The sequence below is a fragment of the Dermacentor silvarum genome, unplaced genomic scaffold, assembly GCF_013339745.2.
Source record: "Dermacentor silvarum isolate Dsil-2018 unplaced genomic scaffold, BIME_Dsil_1.4 Seq573, whole genome shotgun sequence".
NCBI classification, from domain to species: domain Eukaryota; kingdom Metazoa; phylum Arthropoda; class Arachnida; order Ixodida; family Ixodidae; genus Dermacentor; species Dermacentor silvarum.
In genome coordinates, this window is record NW_023606453.1 from 46,636 (window position 1) to 66,559 (window position 19,924).

The following is a 19,924-nucleotide window of genomic DNA, read 5'->3' on the forward strand; positions in this document are numbered from 1 at the left end:
CACAAAACTGGGCAACCGGAGTCCACGATTCGTTGGATATAATGCTGCTGCCTGTGGTGAAAATGCACAAGAAATTGATTCCAACTTGATCTTTACCACACCTGCTTTACATCTGTACATTTTTTTTTATATGATATGTACATATATAGGAAAAAGCCAGTGGTAGTGTTGGTGTTAGGGAGAAAGGACGGTAGTGTGAGTATCAGGTGGTAATCAATCTTCGTGTTAGTATTCAATCTTCCCAAGCTGTCTGCAACGCTCGAACAAGTACAATGTTGGTTAACAATTGAAGTTCATATGCACAAGCACATGCTAGTAGGTGAACTGACAGTCTGAAAGCTCGCAGCAATACACTGAGTATGAATGCACTATTGCATGGTTATCGAGAACGTTTACAAATTGAGCAACCTAGTTAGAAAACATGGCTGGACAACAACATTTGTTGCTTGCAAGTGTGGGTAATTGTGGCCAATAATTATGGCAGTGGCAAAGTAGTAAAATATTAACATATTAGCCCTCTGGCTACTGAAGCTAGCTTGTAAATGCGGTAGGATGAATAACCAAGTAATTCAAAATTTTTAGGACAGCAGTTGTCGAATTGAAGTAAATATCAAGGGACAATACAAAACAAAGAAAAAAATAGAATTACTTGGAACCAAGGCGATAGATGTAGCTGATGGTGTAGCAGAGCTCGCTTGAGGAATGATGCCATTACTCACTAGACTTACAAACAGCAATCAGCCACCAAGTGCAACAAGTGGCCAGATGATAGTTCAAACTTCTGCCACAAGCAAATTGCACTTTGTAGATAGCTAGTCTCGCCAAAAGCATGTCAGCTACCATTCTAAGTGCGATGCGTGTCAATGTGTTAAAAGCACAGATTAGCCCGAATTGCAAATTCTGCAACTGTCCTTTGCGCAACTAGCTGCACAATCAGCTGACAGAAAGGGTTCTGAGGGAAGGTACTAGTTCAAGCCGTGCACAATGCAAGTAGGTTTTCTGCACAATGCAAATGTCGCCTAAACTGCAAGCTGAAACAACGAGCACTAATATGGCCAATGCAAGGTACAGAAAGTCTATGCCATCACAAGTCCTGCAAACAAGATCTCATTCTCAAGCAACGTTTCAGGTTGGTATTTACTTCCAGCACAGTTGCACATTATTGTTTTTTTAGCCATCCTCCATTAGCAATGCATAAAGCTCCAAATGTAAATAACTGCTAAAGATAAGGAAACTGGTGATGCAGGAATCTTGAACCAATGTCAGAGCTCAAAGTTAAGTAAGCCATGGTTCCAAAGATTGTATCTTGCACATAGAACTTGTCAACATCCCGAGCAACCAGGGTTCTGCTTTTGATACAGAGAAAATGCACAGTTCCCAATGATCACGAATGACCTGTCAAACAGTTCATGCTTTTCCCAGTCATCATGAGACTCTGGCAGCCATGAGCTCATAAAAAGCAAGCTACCAGCATTTTTGTTATCTCTCAAGCACGTCAGACCAACTTGTAAACCGACATGAAGGCACATTTCCAGTGACATGCTCCGCAACAAATGCAAGGTGTCAAAGCTCATGCTGGGCTGTAAAGTTATATGTGTCACGTTTTTGCCTTTACATTTTCCTTTTATTAATACAATAAGTAGCAACTTTTCTTGCTATTTAAGCTTCATCTCAATGCAAGAATGAAGCTGTGAGAGTGTGCTCTGCACTATGTGAATTAGGATTTCTCCTCAGTCTCATCAACATTACAAGTCTTGAAGACATCAAGAAATCATGGTCATATTACATTCATTCCTGGGAAGATAAACAAGTTCAGAATTTTGCGCTGCCAGGAACACTGCACTAAAATTTAAGTGTGCAGTGCAAACTACGTCAAGCACACTTTTCCTAATGTATTATGTAGTGGTTGTGTGAAAGCAGCTCAGTTATGTAATGCTCGTGCAACAATGGTGTCCCACATGGTCATCTTGCCCGAAAAAGAAAGGATGTGTCTTCTATGTGGCCACAAGATTTCCAGTTTCACTTACTAAATTTTGATTTAGGTGCAGGCTGTGTTAACATAGACTGCTCGACTGCCAACACATGTGCTTATCTGCCACAAGTTAAAACAGAGCGAGTACTGTGATCATAAGAAAAAAAAAAAAAAACGCTCCAGTCAGCATTCCCAACAACATGCAGCTACTGCACACAAGAGAACAAACAGCGAGACTTAACAAATTGATCAGGTTTGAGTAAATAGTAATTTTGCCAGTGTAAGGTGTAAGCAAGGCCATGCTCTTGTTAGTTGAGCAGCGTTTGAGGCGACGACATAGTTGTAGGTCAGAGGTATTCAAAGTGAAGCCCTTTCTAGTGTAAGCATCGAGGCACTGAGGTACTGCTCAAAACAAAGCCATGCTCAAGAAAACCCAGTCACTTACCGGGAAGGCCACAGGACACTTTGAACACCCCTGCTCTAAACAACAAAACTACAACTTATGGCTTACGTGCATTCATGTGCAACACCAGCTGCCACTTTTTTGTTTGTTTTTATATATACACATTTCTTTGTGATTCTGCTTTCTGTCCAACAAAGGAAATACGGAAATGAAACAAATGCTAACTGCTTGCCATGACCATTTATGCCACGTTGCAATGAAGTATAAGACAACAACAAACAAACAAAAAAAGAACAGAAGCAATCATTAGGCACAGTCACTGAACAAAGCAATAAGGCACAAAATGCAGCTACGCTACAAAAGAACACCACCACTCCCACACTGTGCAGAACCAAGCTTAGAGAGCAAATGCAAGCAGTTAGTACTTCACAACTAAACAGCCCAGGGTAAAAATTGGGAGAAAAGCCACACAGCCAAGTTCATACCAAGCACAAACTGCTAACGCAGAAATATATGTGGGTGCCACCAATTTGTGTTTGCTCACAATGGTGATGGGGAGCACAGACCAAGGTTAAACCATTTTGATCATTGTTCAGAACGCACTAGGTTCACCACTGCACTGACGTTAGCAAATTGTGAGGCAAAGCATCGCTGAACATAGGCTTACGATGTATTCTTGCTCCCAAAATTGAATGACACACAAACAAAGCAAACTCAAGGACAACCTGCCCTATGCATAGCCTTCCTGTGCATGTGGTTGAATGAGACGAAAAGCACAGAATTTATGCCTCAAGTCCAATTCATGCCTCTCAAAAAAAGGCCTGCACGTCGGTTACCCAATAATGTGTAGATAATAAAGCTAGGTGAACATGGCTCTTCTAGTAACTTAAGGATGTTTAGTATTCAAAATTTTAAAACACGTTATCCAGTACCTAGCACAGTAAGTCCACTCTGCATTCTATTGTCTCCATGAAAAGCAGTTCATCCTCCTAAAATAGACTGGCACTATTTCTTCCGATGAAAAAAATTTTACATCTGGTGTCACCGGAGACTCTCAATTATCCTGAAGGAAACAGACAAGTACTGCATCTAAACATGGCACCAAATGAAATGTGCCAGGAAATTCTACCTTTTTGTGAAATTTTATTGCACATAAGAATGCAGTTGAACTGGGAAAGCTATTTATACCTTGCTCTCTTATCAGGGCAACATTTAGTGGGCACTAATTTCTGTCAACATAAGATGAAACGATGGCCATTGTTTATAATTGCTGGTTTATCATAGGCCTGCCGATATCTTTGTAGTGCATGGCAATGAGTTCTACAAAATGCAAGGAGCTTCTTTAACCATGCCTTAGAGACCGCTTATTAGTGGCCCGCTAGCAGCCATGTGATCTGTGCGTCGCTCCAGTGTTTACTGCATACCGCCAAGCCAAATGCTGCAGGGAAGACATCTAACAGCACTACACATCACACCAATAAAAATATTTCACTGTCACTGCACAAGAGATACTAACACCACCAGCGGCCAGAAACCAAACACTAGCTGACACATGCAGCTCAGTGACATTCTACAAAAAAAAGAAAAAAAACATACAAATAAACCAAAAGAGGCGATGTGCCTGGTTCCATAGGTGACTCATTCTAGCCTATACGAAATCAGCGAATAGAGCCAGAGAAACGAGGCTAAATAATGGTGCAAACAGCTCATAAAGGATGACACAGCAAGAATGAAAGGTGCCAATGGAGAAGCGTTTCTGAAAACGTCAACACCCCACAGGAAATCACAGGCACATCCGCCAATACAAAGGGCTGTTAGTACATTCTGTCACTACATACAAATTAAGTACTACAGAGCTAAAAAAAATGCTTTCAAAAATTAAAATATGGACAACGCAGCAGGCACAAGGTGCAGGACAAAGAAAAAAGGGTTTCCAACAGCTGAAAGAGTCTTACAGCTTGATCTGTTGCACTCTTGCTGTAGGGAACTGGAATCAATCGATCCTGCAACTCTCCTCCAATCACCTTGGGAAATAGCATCGGGAGGGGGGTCAGTGTTAACCCAGCCAAGACGAGCTGACAGAGGCGCACTTTGTTCAAACAACCCTTTCCAGCAAAAAAAACTTGACCCCACCCGTGGTGGTGGTCCTGGTGGCTGTCCTTTGCCAACAATTTTGTGAAGAGAAAAAAAAAAGGGGAGGGGGGAGGTGCTTGCGGAGTAATTCACCCTTTCAGCTTATTTGCATCCAGAATCACTAGGTCAACAAGTGACGTGCGCATTTTCACAACACGATTTGTACGACCACCTCGTCATGTGCAGAGTACCGGTGCCGAAATGTGGGCAGCCAAGATGGCTTTCAGCTTTGCCAAAGACCAGTGTATTTCACATTTCTGTGAATCCTTACGTATTCTCCACAAACCTGCTGCTGAGTTCTCTGTCTCTATGGGAAGCGGAGTTTTTATCATTCCTGAGGCTCCAGTGGCTGTGCCAGTCAATGACGTCAAGAATGACAAGCTAAAGAAAAATTAAATTTAGTCTTGCTTTTCACGTCGCAGATATATAAGTTTATCTTTATACTGCATGCATATAGTTTTTCTTTTCTTTCACTTTTAGCGATTCCATTGCAGGAACTCTTGGCACAAGGTTAGCACGAGACATGGTGGGTCATTCATATGCTCGTACTGAACACTATTGATATCGAAATAAACAATGTTGATGCGAGTGATCATGCTTCGTTCATCATTAGTCTCAGGTTCACAGACGTATGTCAGTTATGTCACCAAATATAGCACCATCCAAAGCTACTGTTTCTATTATGGTGCTAAAGCATGATAGCGACTTTCCTTTGTAATACATACTGTGCAACAACAGAATGCGAGTGATATATGAAGAACGGTAACACATTCTGTAATAATGACCGAAGGCAGCCACAGGAACTGTGTAGATTGTTTACTGGTTCCTTTAGTGATTGACTGGTTTTAACATCCCAAAATTATGGGGGTCGAGTGCACTCCAGGTTAGTTTCTATGTGTGCTGAAATCTCATCTGACAAGTCGCCACAATAAATGACATTTTACTTTACTGCTCAATCAGAGTATGGCTATCATGGCTGGAAACCGAATTCGTCACATTTTGCTCAGCAGCAAAGTGTTGTAGATGCCATTAATGTCATTCTGCGACATCAAAGGCAATAATATATATATATCTATATATATATATATATATATATATAAACAAGCTCTTGCCAAGTACCCATGGCAAGAGGTCCTTTAGCAGCAGCACCGAGAGATTGCCACGTTGCAGGTCAGTAATGTAAGCAAAAAGCAGAACAGGCATGGCCCCAGCTCCACAGCCTGACAGTTGGTGGTTTTTCTTGCATAGCAACTGCATTCAATCAGCTCGCTATGATACTGGGCAAGGGCTGCAGATATTTCATTTCTCTTAGCCCATATTATCTGGTGTCTTTAGGCCATTTGTAGGTTCATGTTGCAAAGCCCATATTCAGTGGCTTACCTCCACATATGTTTTGCTATATATACGACTTTCAGGGCTGATAAAAATATCTTCCCGTCACGCAGTGACCGGAAGGAAAGAAGGACGGCCATTTGGTGTCAGAGTTTTCCAGGATCTCCAGTTTAATATACCGTTCTATTGTACCTCCTGTACAGAGCTGCACTTGATCACCTCTTTTGTACATCAGGTTTCCCTTCGCTTGCTTAACCACAGGAAAGAAAACAGAGAAACAAGGGCTTTCCTTCCACCATGTTCATTTTGCTCTTTGTCAGAGTGAAACATTGGCTAGATTACAGCTCCGTGACTCCTTATTTACACTAAACGCAAGAAGTCTCGCAAGAAAACGGTTTGCGAGAAATGCAGCAAGTCTCCTCTGCACACAATAGAACAACTTTATAACAAGGCATCTGTAACAATCCACCAACGCGCCAATAACTTGTGTGAAGACTTGAACAGGCAGTCTGTTAGAGGTTTCGAAAATGATAATAACGGGAGTATTTGTAAAGAGCAAAATACCTGACTACACACACCATCATACCTTGTGACCAGTTGCAATGAGCCCTTCATTAAAAAATATGTCACATCTCATAACGCCACCATACAGTAAGATGCGTCCCAACGGACGCTCTTGTGCTCTCTCTCATAAAATTCACAGATTGACCAACCAACAAACAAACATAAGTCCAAGTTTTGTGTGCTCTCTTGACGGGCAGTGAGACATAAAGAGTCAGAAATGGTTCCAAGCCCCATTCCTCTCCCAGAGCCACCACCACGGCAAAACAAAAAACAAAGAAAAACAAAAATATCTCACAATGATGCTAAGGTATTGCTTCATATGCAAGAGCTTCTGCAAAAGACGAAGAAGTTATTCTCACAAGTTCCTCTAAGTCTGTGTTTGAAAACACAAGCTAGCCAGCTATGGTATACTGCTTCGGCTACGAGAAGAAAGCTGCGCGCAAACCCCACCTGTCGCCGTTGCAAGCAGAATAGTGGTATCCTCCTTGTTCAAAGCTAAATGCCAGTTAATTGCGCATGCACATACTTTCCAGTCACACAAGAGCATATAGACATCGTGCGTAGGTTGGCAAGGCATGGGGTGTTGTGGTAGGGGCCGTTGACGGGCGCTGGGGCTTGGTTAGGAAGAGAGCCCTACACTACTCACCAAAGTCAACCAACCTTTTGAAAAGCCCTTTTTCTGCTTCCTTTAGCCACTTCACCACCCTTCCCCATAAACATTTCTTGCTTCTTTACTGACCTTTTCTCCCCACAACAACGTGCAGGTGCCGCGGAAATTCCGCGATAGAGCAAAGTGGAAACAGAATATTTGTACTCATTTCTAAAGTTCACACTGGCCTGCCTACATGTCTATATTGTTTGTTCGTGCTCTGTGACCACCAAGATGCAAACACACATAGAATATCTGGAGGAAAAAATGAAAAGAGACCCCCATAAACGCGACCCCTCCTAGAGCAAAGGTAAACAAGGTGTGCACGTTTGTCAGTCCGTGAATGTGCATACAAAAGCAACACGTGCCTGAACAGCAGCCATGATAACAATGGTGAGGGACAGGAGAGAACAGAGGTCAACATGATCGAGTAGGTACGGGCAGCATGGCAACTCTGCTTCGCTAACAATCATTGCCAAAAGAACTGCTCTGGCCAACACCCAAAGTTACAGGAAGACTGGTACTTGATTCTCTCACTGCAAAGCCAATCACCCATACAAGACATTAGGGGGACATCCAGCGCATTAAATGTAACACTGTCAAGAAGCCTTTCATGGAGGAAGAACAAAAAAGCTTGTTCTGTTGCAACAATATGTGCGACTCAAGGATGCAAGAATGACCACGATGTCGAACGCTAAAGCACTGTCATCTTTGCTGCTCCAGGCAAATGTGCTGCTGTATATGTGGTCACTGACGGCAAAAAGTTAGGCGCCCACAAAAGAACTATGGACCAGGAAAGGCTCAAGGGACTCGGGTTTAACCGAGGGCAGTAGACCTGCAAAGACTAGCACATTAAGGCTAGCACAGTGCGTTAGGTTAGCTTAACAGAGTTGTACAGCAATTAGGGTGCAGGCATGAGCACGCTAATGAGCTGTCCAAGTTGGGACTCAACCAATCAAGCATGCCCCGCCACCAGCATCCCCACAAACTGATGTCAACAGCTGGAACAGCACTGTCAATGGCTTTGCTCTTTCCTACCTGCAACTCCGAATAAAATTTGAGTGTTCCCACTTAGTCTAGCCTTACAATGTTTTCTAAGACTTGTGAACTTAAGCCTGCCCTCGATCTCTATGTAGCTAAGCTGTCTCAGTGTGAACTATGCAGCAGCAGAAAGATGCACATAGTATTTTTGGCCCTGGCCAGTACTTTTATGGGACATCACGGTGAAATGTAAAACCACCAAGAAAGATAGATGCGCTATGCTTTGGTTCACAGCCCAAAGGAGCCTGACACTAAGTGCAGAAGGGAGTAAAAGAAAAGGACACTCACACTGACATGCAATAACATACCACGCGTCATGGCAGGAGACAATTCGCGCAAGTTGCATATCTGTCTCCTTGTCAGCACTTCCTGCCCACACTGCTGCATCCACTGTTGCATGCCATAAATGCATGACTACACCCTACACGAGCAGCAAGAGCATTCGTGTGTAAAGGAAACAATGGCACCCTTTATGTCGCACGCACAAGGTGCGCAAGAGTGTGCACATACCAGACGGCACCGCCTACTACAAAGCTAGAAAAGTTTGAACGCAGGCCATGTGTGGTAAGTTCTCATCCCCATTTCAGTTTTTGTTCTTACTCCCTCCAATGCTTGTTCACTTTCCCCATGAGAATGGCAGATACCTCATTGGCAGAGAATTGCATCTCTGCAAATAGCATTACGAATACAACAGATGCTATGTTAATCCAAGCAATAGGATTGTGTAGATTGTAATTTGTGTACCTGCTCTGTGGGAGCGGCCTGAAATCAGTGCATGAAAGCTATGGAGTTATTTCAGGTGTGCATGAAAGCTGGAGAGGGAGGGGAAAGGGGACACGAATTATAGAGAATGAATGTTCGAGCAGTGCTCACAATGAAGGGTTCAAGCCACATGCATCTGGGAGGAGGCTTTTGTGTCTCGCTTGTGTTTCATATGCATTCGTTTCTTGAAACACCTCGTGGTCTGCGAGCAATAGCATTCAGGGACAGCCTATGTAGTGGTGCTGGCCCCATGGCATAACTATGCAATGTTGGCTCACTCAGAAAGCAGAACATTAAAAAATAAATTGAAAATGGCAAGTGGCAGCATCTTCAAGAGTATGACATCCTACAATTAGGATTTTAAAAAAGAAGAAGAACAGACAACTTCAGTTCCACCTTTCAGTTGTTCTCTTCCTTACATTTGAAACACCTAAACAGGGTTTGTCCTTTGCCACAAGAGGGCGTAGGGGCTAGGAGAGAAGAAAGTTATGAACAGCAACCAATGCAAAAGAAAGAGAGATGCATTGCAAATGAGAACTGTGCTGCAAAATAAGGGAGGGCCTCCACAGTGTCCGACGAAATGCGAGCAACGTGCCCGCACACGTCTGTACATACGTGCAAACCTCACAGAGACTCGGTAATAACACTGGAAAGATAAAAGAAGAGAGGGTTCTTAGAGTGCACGTTTTGTGATGTGTGCTCGAAAATATCACACTTTTTGGGCGCCAATGCACAAGGTCCAACACAACAAAAACAACACGGTGGTTCCTCTGCCAAGCGAAACAGTATGGCGTTGGCCTGGCCTAATGTCCAGGCACCCATGTCGACAAGAAACAAGGCAAAGACAACGTCAACTGCAGAATACTGGACTGGACAGATGACGAAGCTTCCGACCAGAAAAAGATGCGCAACAAGCAAAGACCATACAAGCCAACACACAGTTAATCAATAAGGAAAGGGAGAGGGTAAGGCAGGAAAGGTCTACCGAGAATATCATGCAAACACTCAAAATTTCACCGAAGAATGTGTCCAAGGAAAACAACAAAAATCAGAGGAACTCCACATCCTGACTGCGTAAGCACTTAACACACAGGACTGCAGAGAAATAAAATAACTATGTCCAGAGCACAGTCACAGGATAAACTCGCTGGTGTTAGAGGCTATGGCAATGCTGGACCGATTGAAGTCGCTGCTAGATGTGCGCACTTTCTTTTGTCAGGACACAGCAGCGGTCTGTGGAGACCAACCCGCTTCCTGGAGACTTGAGGCTGCACTGTTTCCTTTCACATGCATATGTCTGCTGTTCTCGTTGTAGAATTCTTGCAAAGAACCCTGGCTGGAGAGGCGGAGCCAGCTGGAGGGCAGACGCGCACATCCATGGGCTTCCCAGCCTGTATACAAGGAGGGCAAGTGGGCTGGACTGTCCTCACGGGGGAATGGTGGGATGGGAAGTGGGGAAGGTGATTGGCAGTGCCTCCACAGACAGCAATAAATTGGCAGATCGGGTGGTGGCAGTCAGTGGTGGGCCAGAGACCATGCCCCTGCTGCAGTGCTGGGCTTCACTCGAGGCACAGTAGACATCCCTCGAGGCCAGAGCTAACACCACAGAGCTTCACCTGCCCACAGACAGCTGTTGCCCGAGAGCGACAATCGCGACCTACGAGTTCGCTTTATTTTTTAGCACGCGACCACATGACCACGCAGTCTCGTGGCAATGTTTGTGTATAAGAACTGCTGCTCTTGTCTACAATGCTGCTACCTGAGTAAGCATATCCGGAAGTCTCCTATACTAGAGAGTATAGATGTATTGGAAAATTCCTTATAAATGTTGTAGCTAGGCTCTTAATTACGAGAGCGGTAGATTTCTTTCTTTGGAATTTGCAGTAGTTACAACCATGGGGAAGGCTCAGTGGAAAGTGCTGAAATGTCTGCATAACGGTGCAGCTACATGGTGGAAAATGGAGGTATCGGTGGCTAAAACTTGATCACATTTCTCTATCAAATGGCAGCAACTGTGGACTGAAGTGCATATTACAATCATGCATGAAATGCACAGGCCTGTCAACTAACTTGATCCTTTCGGCAGCTAAAACGACCACATGTCAAGAGCCAAAATTTTTCCAGGTTAAATTTGCAGCAAGCACTATAAGTGCTACAAGGGATGCGCAGGGAAAGCAAAAGCGCATCGCTAGATTCAACGCTGGTACACACAATGAGCTGCGGCAGTTCTGTGCAACGTGGCAGAGGCGGTTACCGATCAAGGCCATGGGGAAGCCACTGGTTTAGAGGAAAAAGAATCAAGCACTTACGGTCGTATTTAAGTTGACGAAAAAATGACGGACATGCCATTGCCTATGCTTCTCTGATGACACAGAGCTGACCTGCAACACTACAGGCCCATTGTGAGGAGCTGAGGGCCAAAGCAGATGTTCAGCTGTATAGTGCACTGAGAAACGAAGTGCTTACGAAACCCCGGTGTCTAGGGTGGATGCACACGCACAAGCTTTATCTCAAAGATAGGTCAGTCCTTGAGCGCAAAACAGGAACACAGAAAACCGCGGCTGGCATGCAGACGCACCTGGCAATGCCATGGCCCTTATGAGCGAAGAGTCACCACCTGCTGTGGCATGCACTGCACTTAAGGGCGTGCCTGCCCACCTCTTTCGGGTGGCCAAAGCAGCGCCTTCGATGTGTTGTTTTCTAGGGACGTGCCGGCTAGTCTGGCTGTATATGTCCTACACGCGGTGATGCACCAGTGGCCTCGAGTCGACTGTGCCACCGAGCATCGGCTCCAACGCCCGCGCAAGAGCCTGGCTCTGAGTGGCGACATCACCGTGCCAGAGACTGCTAGGTTGGAGGAGGGTAGGAGGGCCCTTCCATCAGATGCTCGTCTCGTGTAGCTTGCTCACAGGTGGCTCGGCCAGCAGGTTGTAGCCCTGCGTGAGCGGGTTTGAGAAGCTTGCTCGGTTGTTGTTGTCGGGTGCGGCGGCTGACGAAGAGGCCGATGAAGATGAGCTTGACGACGAGGCACTGAGCGGCGAGCGTGGAGTGTTGCCGGCGCCGAAGAGTTACTGCGCTCGGCCACGAGGGGGGCAAACTCCAGAGACGATGGCATGTGGTTGCCGCTGTTCAAGCTAGGTCCTCGGCGTAAGAACAGCAGAGCTTCGCGGGCAGATGTAGCCCGGCCGTTGCCACCCTGATGTGCTTGGGCGATGACACATCGGCAGCAGCCACCAGTGCTGCGCTGAGGGAGGTGGGCAGCAGCTGGTCACTCTGTGGCGAAGGGCTCTTGGCATCCTCAATGTAGCTGATGTCTGACATGGGCCGTGCTCCCCTGGGTGGCTGCGGGAGCTGTGCAAGCTGTGCAGGCTATGAATGCTACGCTGGTCCTCCATATCCTCCAGGGTGCTCTTAAATGCCTTCACTACCCGAAGCTGCACGGTTTGGCAGGCCGCCCATCCACACAGTTTGCACGTTTTGAGGGAGGGAGAGAATGGGGGGAAGGAGGAAGAAAATGGCCAGAGAAAGAAGAGAGAGGGAAGGAGGGAAGGAAAAAGTGAAAGGAGAAAAAAAACACCAAAAAATAAAAACCAGATGCACAAGTCACAATGGCGGATTTACTGAAGCCACGTTCCAAGTTTTTTTTTCTTTTTTTTTCCTCTACGCATGACCAAGGAGTCTCCTCACTTATTCCAGCTTCCTCTCATTTTGGAACCAATAAAGGGACTTTCTGGCGAAGCCATAAAAACTGCAACTGCACCCAAACAAGAGCAGTCTCTGGTTCAAATACCGTGAAGAAAGTGATGTCTTTTCTTGCAACAGATAGGCTTAATGGAACCAAGAATAAAAGCGAGCAATCTGATTTACACCTGGAATTCATACAGCACTGCATAATGGCAAGTGCTCTTATGTTCTTATGTCTTATGCTTTATAACACTCGTGTCACCCACTGAAAAGTCGCAAGGTCCAGTCCCAGGCGAAATGTCTGAAATCCAGACACAGATGGCAAGTGCAGTACATACCTACTTGCAATAATAATGTTAAAAAGAAATTTTTCAGACTTCAAACTCCCGTGGCATGTGCGGAGAGGAAAAAAAAAAAAAACGTGCTTTTACCCGCAAACGCAACAAGACCTTCTTTTCAGTACCTGACCATTTCCTCAAACGGCAGTGTTTCTGCAGTGTCGCTCGTGCCTACAGCTGGCAAAGTGCAGCGTTAGTTTTGTTAGGCAAGGCAAGGAGAGAGAGAGAAACAAAAGAACAGACTGCCACCACCAAGCAGGCAGAAGTCAAGTGAGTAAAAAGGGAAAAAGCAAACGTCTCTCTGTCATTTTTTTTTTCTTGCTCAGAACTCTGTGCCTACGGTGTCAGAAGCAAAGGCTGGATGCAAACAAATGAACAACTGAAAAGCACAAAAAAGAGAGCGTGAGCAAAAAACGATGAAGCAGCACTGTGGTATTTAAAGAAAAAAAAATGATGTATGGTAAGACAAACGTTTTGGCCACATGCACCCCCTCTCTCAGTCACGGGAAAATCAAACATAAGATGAAGAAAAATAAATAAAAGAAATCAGAACGAAAGCAACCACAATTTTCTGTCTCTTCGCACGAGTGCAAATAAGCAGGAACAAGTGTTACATCACACGAGTATGAAGCAAAATCAGTGATTGAAGAGACAAAAATTGCTGATGTATGTTTTCTCTAAAACGCAAGGTTGTCGATTAAGGCTAGTAATAAAACAAGAAAAATGAAAGGCCACACAAGGGCCGCATTCTGAAACACAGCAAAACTGTGCTCATAAAAATCTACAGGAAATAATAGATGTTCATTGTAATCGGTGTTGAAGGCATGTCAAAGACAAAACAAAAGCAAAACAAATAAAATGAGATATGCAGCACGCAAGCTTGGAAACATGTAACCAAGGAAGCTGCAATGGCAGCAGCTGTTAAGTGACCAAATAAAAGAAGGACAAAGAGAGAGAGAGTGAGAGCCGTGTTAGTAATTGCACCAAGCATGCTTTTTTTTTGTATGAGAATGGATGCAGTGGTTGTTGGTAGGTACGCAGGCTTGTCCCATGGCACTGGAGTATATTGGCCTGTTGCACATGGCTGTGGTGGTATCAGGTTGGACAGCACATGGAGACATGGACTTCTTTCCCCTCCCTGTGCCCTCCTTCTTATTCCCTTTATTCTAATTTTCTGCCCCTATGATGGTGCTTGATGGTGGTTTAGAGCCCTTGGCAGTCTTTGCATGTATTAGGTACTGTGATCACCATGTTGTCCCCGTCTAGCCCAAAGAAGGCGTCGGAGCAACGGGAGGAGTTTGTGCCATGTTAATGAACTGTATGTGTTGGCATAGACCAGTAAGTATCGTCAGTCGGGTAAGTAGGGTGTTGTCACAGACACGTCGGCAGTGTTCCCTGCGCCTACAAGCAGCGAGAAAGCAAACAAACATAAGAAAGAAATGAAAAAAGAAAGAACAGAAGGTATAGTAGCAGTGTTACTAAAGTAGAATGACAGAAAGTTATAAAAAGAGAGAACACAGACAGAACTGCCCACACAGCCACTCGGCTCCAGGGAAAAGTCACCAGAGTAGTTGTGGGAGCGACAGGGTACGTAATACATGTGCCTCAGAGAACTATGACATTGACATGGCAGAGCAGGGCACCTCGAATAGAAACCTGAATATTTAAAAAAAGAAGGAATCGAAATCATCGGTCATTTATCACCATATTTAAATGCATTGAAACCATTTCTATAAAAGGCATGGCAATGCAACCAGTACTGAATGCCAAAAGAGAAAGAGAAAATCCAACAAGAAGGCAACCTTCCGCAACTAAACTGCAAGTCTGCAAAATGAAGAAGTCAGTAATAAAGGTAAACTCACTCATAAGAGTTTATAATTTTAGGAAATGACTGTGAAAAGACCATGACCACTGAACAGTCATGCAAGCTTGAACTTTTCGTCCTTGGTAAAGCTCTTAGCACCTACACCAAACCTTTTGTGGGCAGTCTCCTCATGTAAACAGTGTAGTGCACAAGTGAGACCATCCTTAAGCCAAAAGCGTCTCGGCAAAAGCATGCATTACCAAAAATGCGAGCCTGGTGCTGCTAAGTCTTCAGTTAATTTTTTCTTCTCATGAGCAATGCAAGGTATTGTGTATGCGTACACATACCCTTACAATTTGTTCCCTATTGTCTGAGGTTGTTCTTTAATGCATAACCTCAGATACATCCCCATTATTATGGCAACATTAAAAATTCTATTTTCAAGCATTCCTATGTGCTTTAGCAATGTTCGATGAGGCTGGTAGATTGCAACATTATTCAGCAAGAAATTTTGGCATTCAGTCCAGAGCTAGCTGCTATGATTTACCAACTCCCGAAAATACAAGAGAAGCTGGCAGCACAAGTGTTTGTCCCAAACCAACAAGTCGGTTAAAATTTTGCCGTTGCTCTTTCGAAATACCAAACAAGTAGGTGAGCTATGCACTGCATGTGTCTTGAAACTATGAAATAAGAAGCCTGCTCCACCATTATGTAAGGATTAATACAAATTAAGATTAATAAACATTTCGCACTTTACAAATTGACATCAGAGGCACAATTAAAAAAAATATAAATTGTTAATCTCGTCCCTGTATGTCAGTGTGAGGAAATGGTCAGGAGCAAATTTGGAAGGGCTGTGCTTCTAAGAATCTAGAAGATAACAGTAATAAAAAAGAAAAAAAAAAGTGTAAATGAGCAGGTAGGGTTGTGTACGAAACATGTAAAGAAACTAGGCCTGCAAACTCAAAATAGGTGGGAATGCACAGTTCTGCACTGAGGACATGCTGAAAGGCAGGAAACTAGAGAAGAAAAAAGAAAGAGGAAGAGGTGGTACAGATAAAGTTTTGGGCAACAAGACATATTTGTGGACAGAGGCAAGGCAAAGGAGGCAGAGGTAAGGTAGGAAGATAGATGAGGGCGTGAGATAGGAGAGCGCTGCCACAGTCTGAAATCCGATAGGCAGAATTAGCTTCTCTTCAAGAGCTTGTCTTGAGAACTGCGTAAGGATGCAGGAAACTTTTAAGGTTCACACAGCCCCGAAGGGTTAAATTTCAAGAAACTTTCAATCCACTGGCTGCTGAAAGCTGTCCTCTTCAACTGTGGCCCTAAGGGGAGAGCGCAGAAAGCTACATTTTTCCTTTGTTCATCTCTTCAAAGTGTCTTCTTTGGCACATCTTCGCAGCCTCTTCACCAGAATGTATATATATTTTTCGGTCTCTTCAAAGAAGCCTTTTGTCACCATGACGTGCGGACATGGCATTTCTTTTGTTGTTGCTGCTGGTGGCGGTGCATAAAATGTGACTTCTCAGTGGAACCTTGAAATGGCACTGCCTTTTAAAGCCTCTCAAGTGCAAATTGGTAAACTGTCAGAGGTTTGTGCTTTTTCTGAAGCATAGATGCACGAGACCACTGCCTACCCAGGGTGGAAGCTCAGGTACAAGTGAAAACCACAAGTGCAGGAAAAGGAAGGCAAGGAAGGAAGGAAACCGACCAGAGGAAGGGGAGCAAAATGCACAGAGGGACCATTAGCCAAGAGTACAGCGGCAACACTGTTGTAGAAGGAGAAAATAAACAGAGGACAGGAAGACGAGTGACATCTGCAGTGCGGTAGAAGGCAGGAAGGGAACGACGAAGTGCGGGACCCGTGGGGGTGGCAATGAAGGGTGTCGAATGAAGGAGAGAGCCTTAGAGAGAGAGAGAGAGAAAGATAGCGCGACTGTTCCCCGCCACCCCATCCACTCAACCCCTGTTTCTTCAACTGACATCAAAAGAAACGAATGCCGCGAGCAGCAGACGTGCTGGTGGAGCATTTCCGCCCAAGAGACTCCACCGCCGATGGTCAATGGTGATGGTAAAAAGTAGCAGGGAAACCTGACTTTGGTGAAGTAAGAAAGGGGACAAAAAAAAAAAAGAAGTAAATATGTCATAAACCTTGCGCAACACATACCCCACCAGCGTGAGATGTGCGCACACAAAGAATGAGCAGAAGTAGTGCCCACATCCACACGTGAAAGGGCCACCTGACTTGGAAACTGCACTGACTGGCCATGGCACACCATACAGACATTAACTGAGCACATTCAAAGTGGGAACGAGATTTACCTGTTTGCAATCACGCCCTCTTACCCCTTTTCCAAGAAAAATTAAAAAAATAGAAAAGGCAGGTTTCCATTTCAAAGCTGAAAAAAAAATTGTACCGATTATAGCGTTGCCAATTTACAGTTGTTTCCTTGCACCACAAACTTAAAAAAAAGATGTCTAGACAAAAAGAAAAGTGCTTTGGTATTGAAAGGGTGCACGCTCCCCCAGTAAAACTTGCAAGTCCCAGATGATGTTCACAATACCCAATACAAACTCAATTAGTTAATAATCCCCCATTGGAGCTCGATCAATCTGCCAAAGCCTGGCTCAACCGCAGCACTCTGCACAGGGCACACCCTCAGACAGACATGCCGCAAACATTTCAGAGCACCTCTATAGCAAACATTCGTATGGCTGTAATATTACAGGTATGCAACTGAACATGGTCAAGGCTTCAGCTGACAGTTCAGAATAAAAACAAAAGAATGTACACAAACTCACACACCACTAAGACAAAGATGAGGCCTAAGTTTGCAAACTATTATAATCTGTAAAAACTTAGTTCGTAAACAGTGCTTTAATCTCACTGCAATAACAGCTATGCGTACATATGTCAATAGAACTAATAAATAACCAATGCTATATGTAGCTAAAGGCAACTGATTTCACACGTGTTAAGAAAAAGAACCTCAGTGCTCTGCAAGCTGAATCATTGAGACTAGAAGAGACAAAAAAAAAATCATTCCCTGCACTATTTCCAAAAAGGAAATTTAGAAAGGATTCTTTTAATGAACATAATTTAAAGAAATGTATAAACATTACTCTTTAGAATCTGCACGTACACAAAAAATAGCCAAGTGACGTTGAGAACAAATGGGGAAACTCAACACAAACGGCTTTGCATCCTCTGGCCCAACACATGTTGAAAAACTGAAGAGCCCAAAGGAAATCTATATTTATGTTCTATACTAAACCATAATGCCAGTACATAGTGCTGTAGTGCCGATGACAGCTTGAATGCAAGAAAACAGGCAACAGGGTCGACAGGAAATTGGAACACATAGGAAGTGCGTCCGGTATTCCAAGAGGCGAAAGATGCCTCCCACAAAAGTGCGCAGGGGTCCCCTTTCACATAGCTTTGCACTGCTCATTTCCAAGTGTTCAGTGAGCACGCGTTAGCGTTCATGGGTGTGCAGATCACAGAGTGAACTTGCGAAAGAACTCATGACTGAACTCGTGAACTCATGAGCTGTAAAGAGGCTTCCGAGAGCGCGCTGCCACTGTTGGTCCCGTGCAGGTCAAGTCATCAGGGCCTTGGTGACTTGCAGCAGAAAACCGTCGAAGCTGTGCTAAGCTTCCACTCAGCAGATCCATGTTCTCCTGACAGCTCAGGAGCTGGGTTCTGCAGAACACAGCCACCAGGCACGAACCACGCACATATGAAGAAAAAAGGACTAGAAATCCACAGACACCATAAAAAGAGCAAACATTACTTCTTTTATGTTCAAAAGAAGCAGCCTGATTTCTTAGGAATGCGCAGACCAGCATTTTTTTTTTTTTTCACACTCTTCATAGAAGCATGCTTATAAAATGAACCATTAGGTTAAGCTGCATTAGTGAATTGTGCTTATACACTAAAAAACAGCCACTCTTATTCTCAGCAGAGCCTTGGTAAGCCAGAAAGAATGCAAAAACGAAATACCGGCGGTGCTGCCACGGGGAAGTTCCCTTACCAGTTCACCGTGACACCATGAATTTTGACCCACAATTACTCGGGCCTAGGCAAGTGTTTTTAAGTACAGGACCATTTTGCACTTTAAAAGAGCCAAAGACTACACAGAGAAAGCTTTAATGACTTTTCCTACGTCAAAACCGTGCGAAAACAAGGAAGTATCTTGAAATTCTGCCCTTTAACTGGGGTGTTTGGTAACCTTGAAAGGTACCTTTATTTGCTCACCAGCGTGAGTAGATCACTAAATACATTGCTTGTCTGACTGCTGAGTACTAAAGTTACCTGCATTATGCGTGTTTACATTACATTATGCGTTTCACATCCAATCCACACTGCCCCCACTGCTGTCTTTACACCAACTTACACCTACCATTGCTCATTACGGTGCTCATTTCACGACACGTCCTCAGTATCATTGAAGTTTTTTGTTATCCTTACAGTTTCAGCCCCATAGCATGCACAGTCATCGTCAAAAGCTTGTGGGATGTGGTTGCATGAAAAAGCCAAATCTCAGCCCAGTTTTAGCTTGCAACCAGTAAAACAGTACATCACTGCATTGGTTGAGTATACTAGCACAGATTGCAAATCTGAAATCCAGGCTACATGCCCGGACTCAGCAGACTTTTGCTTAGGCCCACACACCGTTAACTTTTGACGCTAACTGTATGCAGCCTGTTGCTCCTGTTTTGAAAGCACTGAATCGATGCCCTCTTTTGTCAGAGCACTGAGCACATAAAAGCGCACGTCCTCTTCAGACCACTTGTCTAGTATTAAGAATGCAAAAGAGGCTGCGTTGAGCTTCAATAGAATATCTTGAGCTTTTGACTGTCAAAACAAAAAACTACAGAGTGTCAATGCAGAGTACTTGAGTTCAATCCCCTGTCTCAGCAATAATGATCTCACGCATGTAGGAGTGTTTATGAATATATAAATGACTTACTGCTACAATCATTGATGTGCTAATATTGTCACCTTTAATAGACAGGCAATTTCTAAAAGGGGCGATTAAAGTCTGAGTCGTCAAAGGGGCAGCGCAGCACCGACAAAAGACCAAGGCGCTAGCTCGTGAACTAGACCGTCCTTGTCATCTTCTGGGAGCAAGTGGCACAAGTGCATGGCAATATCACATTTCGTTCAATATACAAAGCAGAATTATGAAAGCTAAGCTTATCTTTAAAACTACAATAATTTAGAAGTACACGTAGTGGT

General features: G+C 44.2%; 1 pseudogene; it reads right to left on the reverse strand.

Annotated features, from left to right (window-relative positions):
* Positions 1 to 11,282: 11,282 nt before the first annotated feature.
* LOC119435253 (plasma membrane calcium-transporting ATPase 3-like) overlaps positions 11,283 to 19,924 on the reverse strand; it is a 40,477-nt pseudogene continuing 31,835 nt past the window's right edge.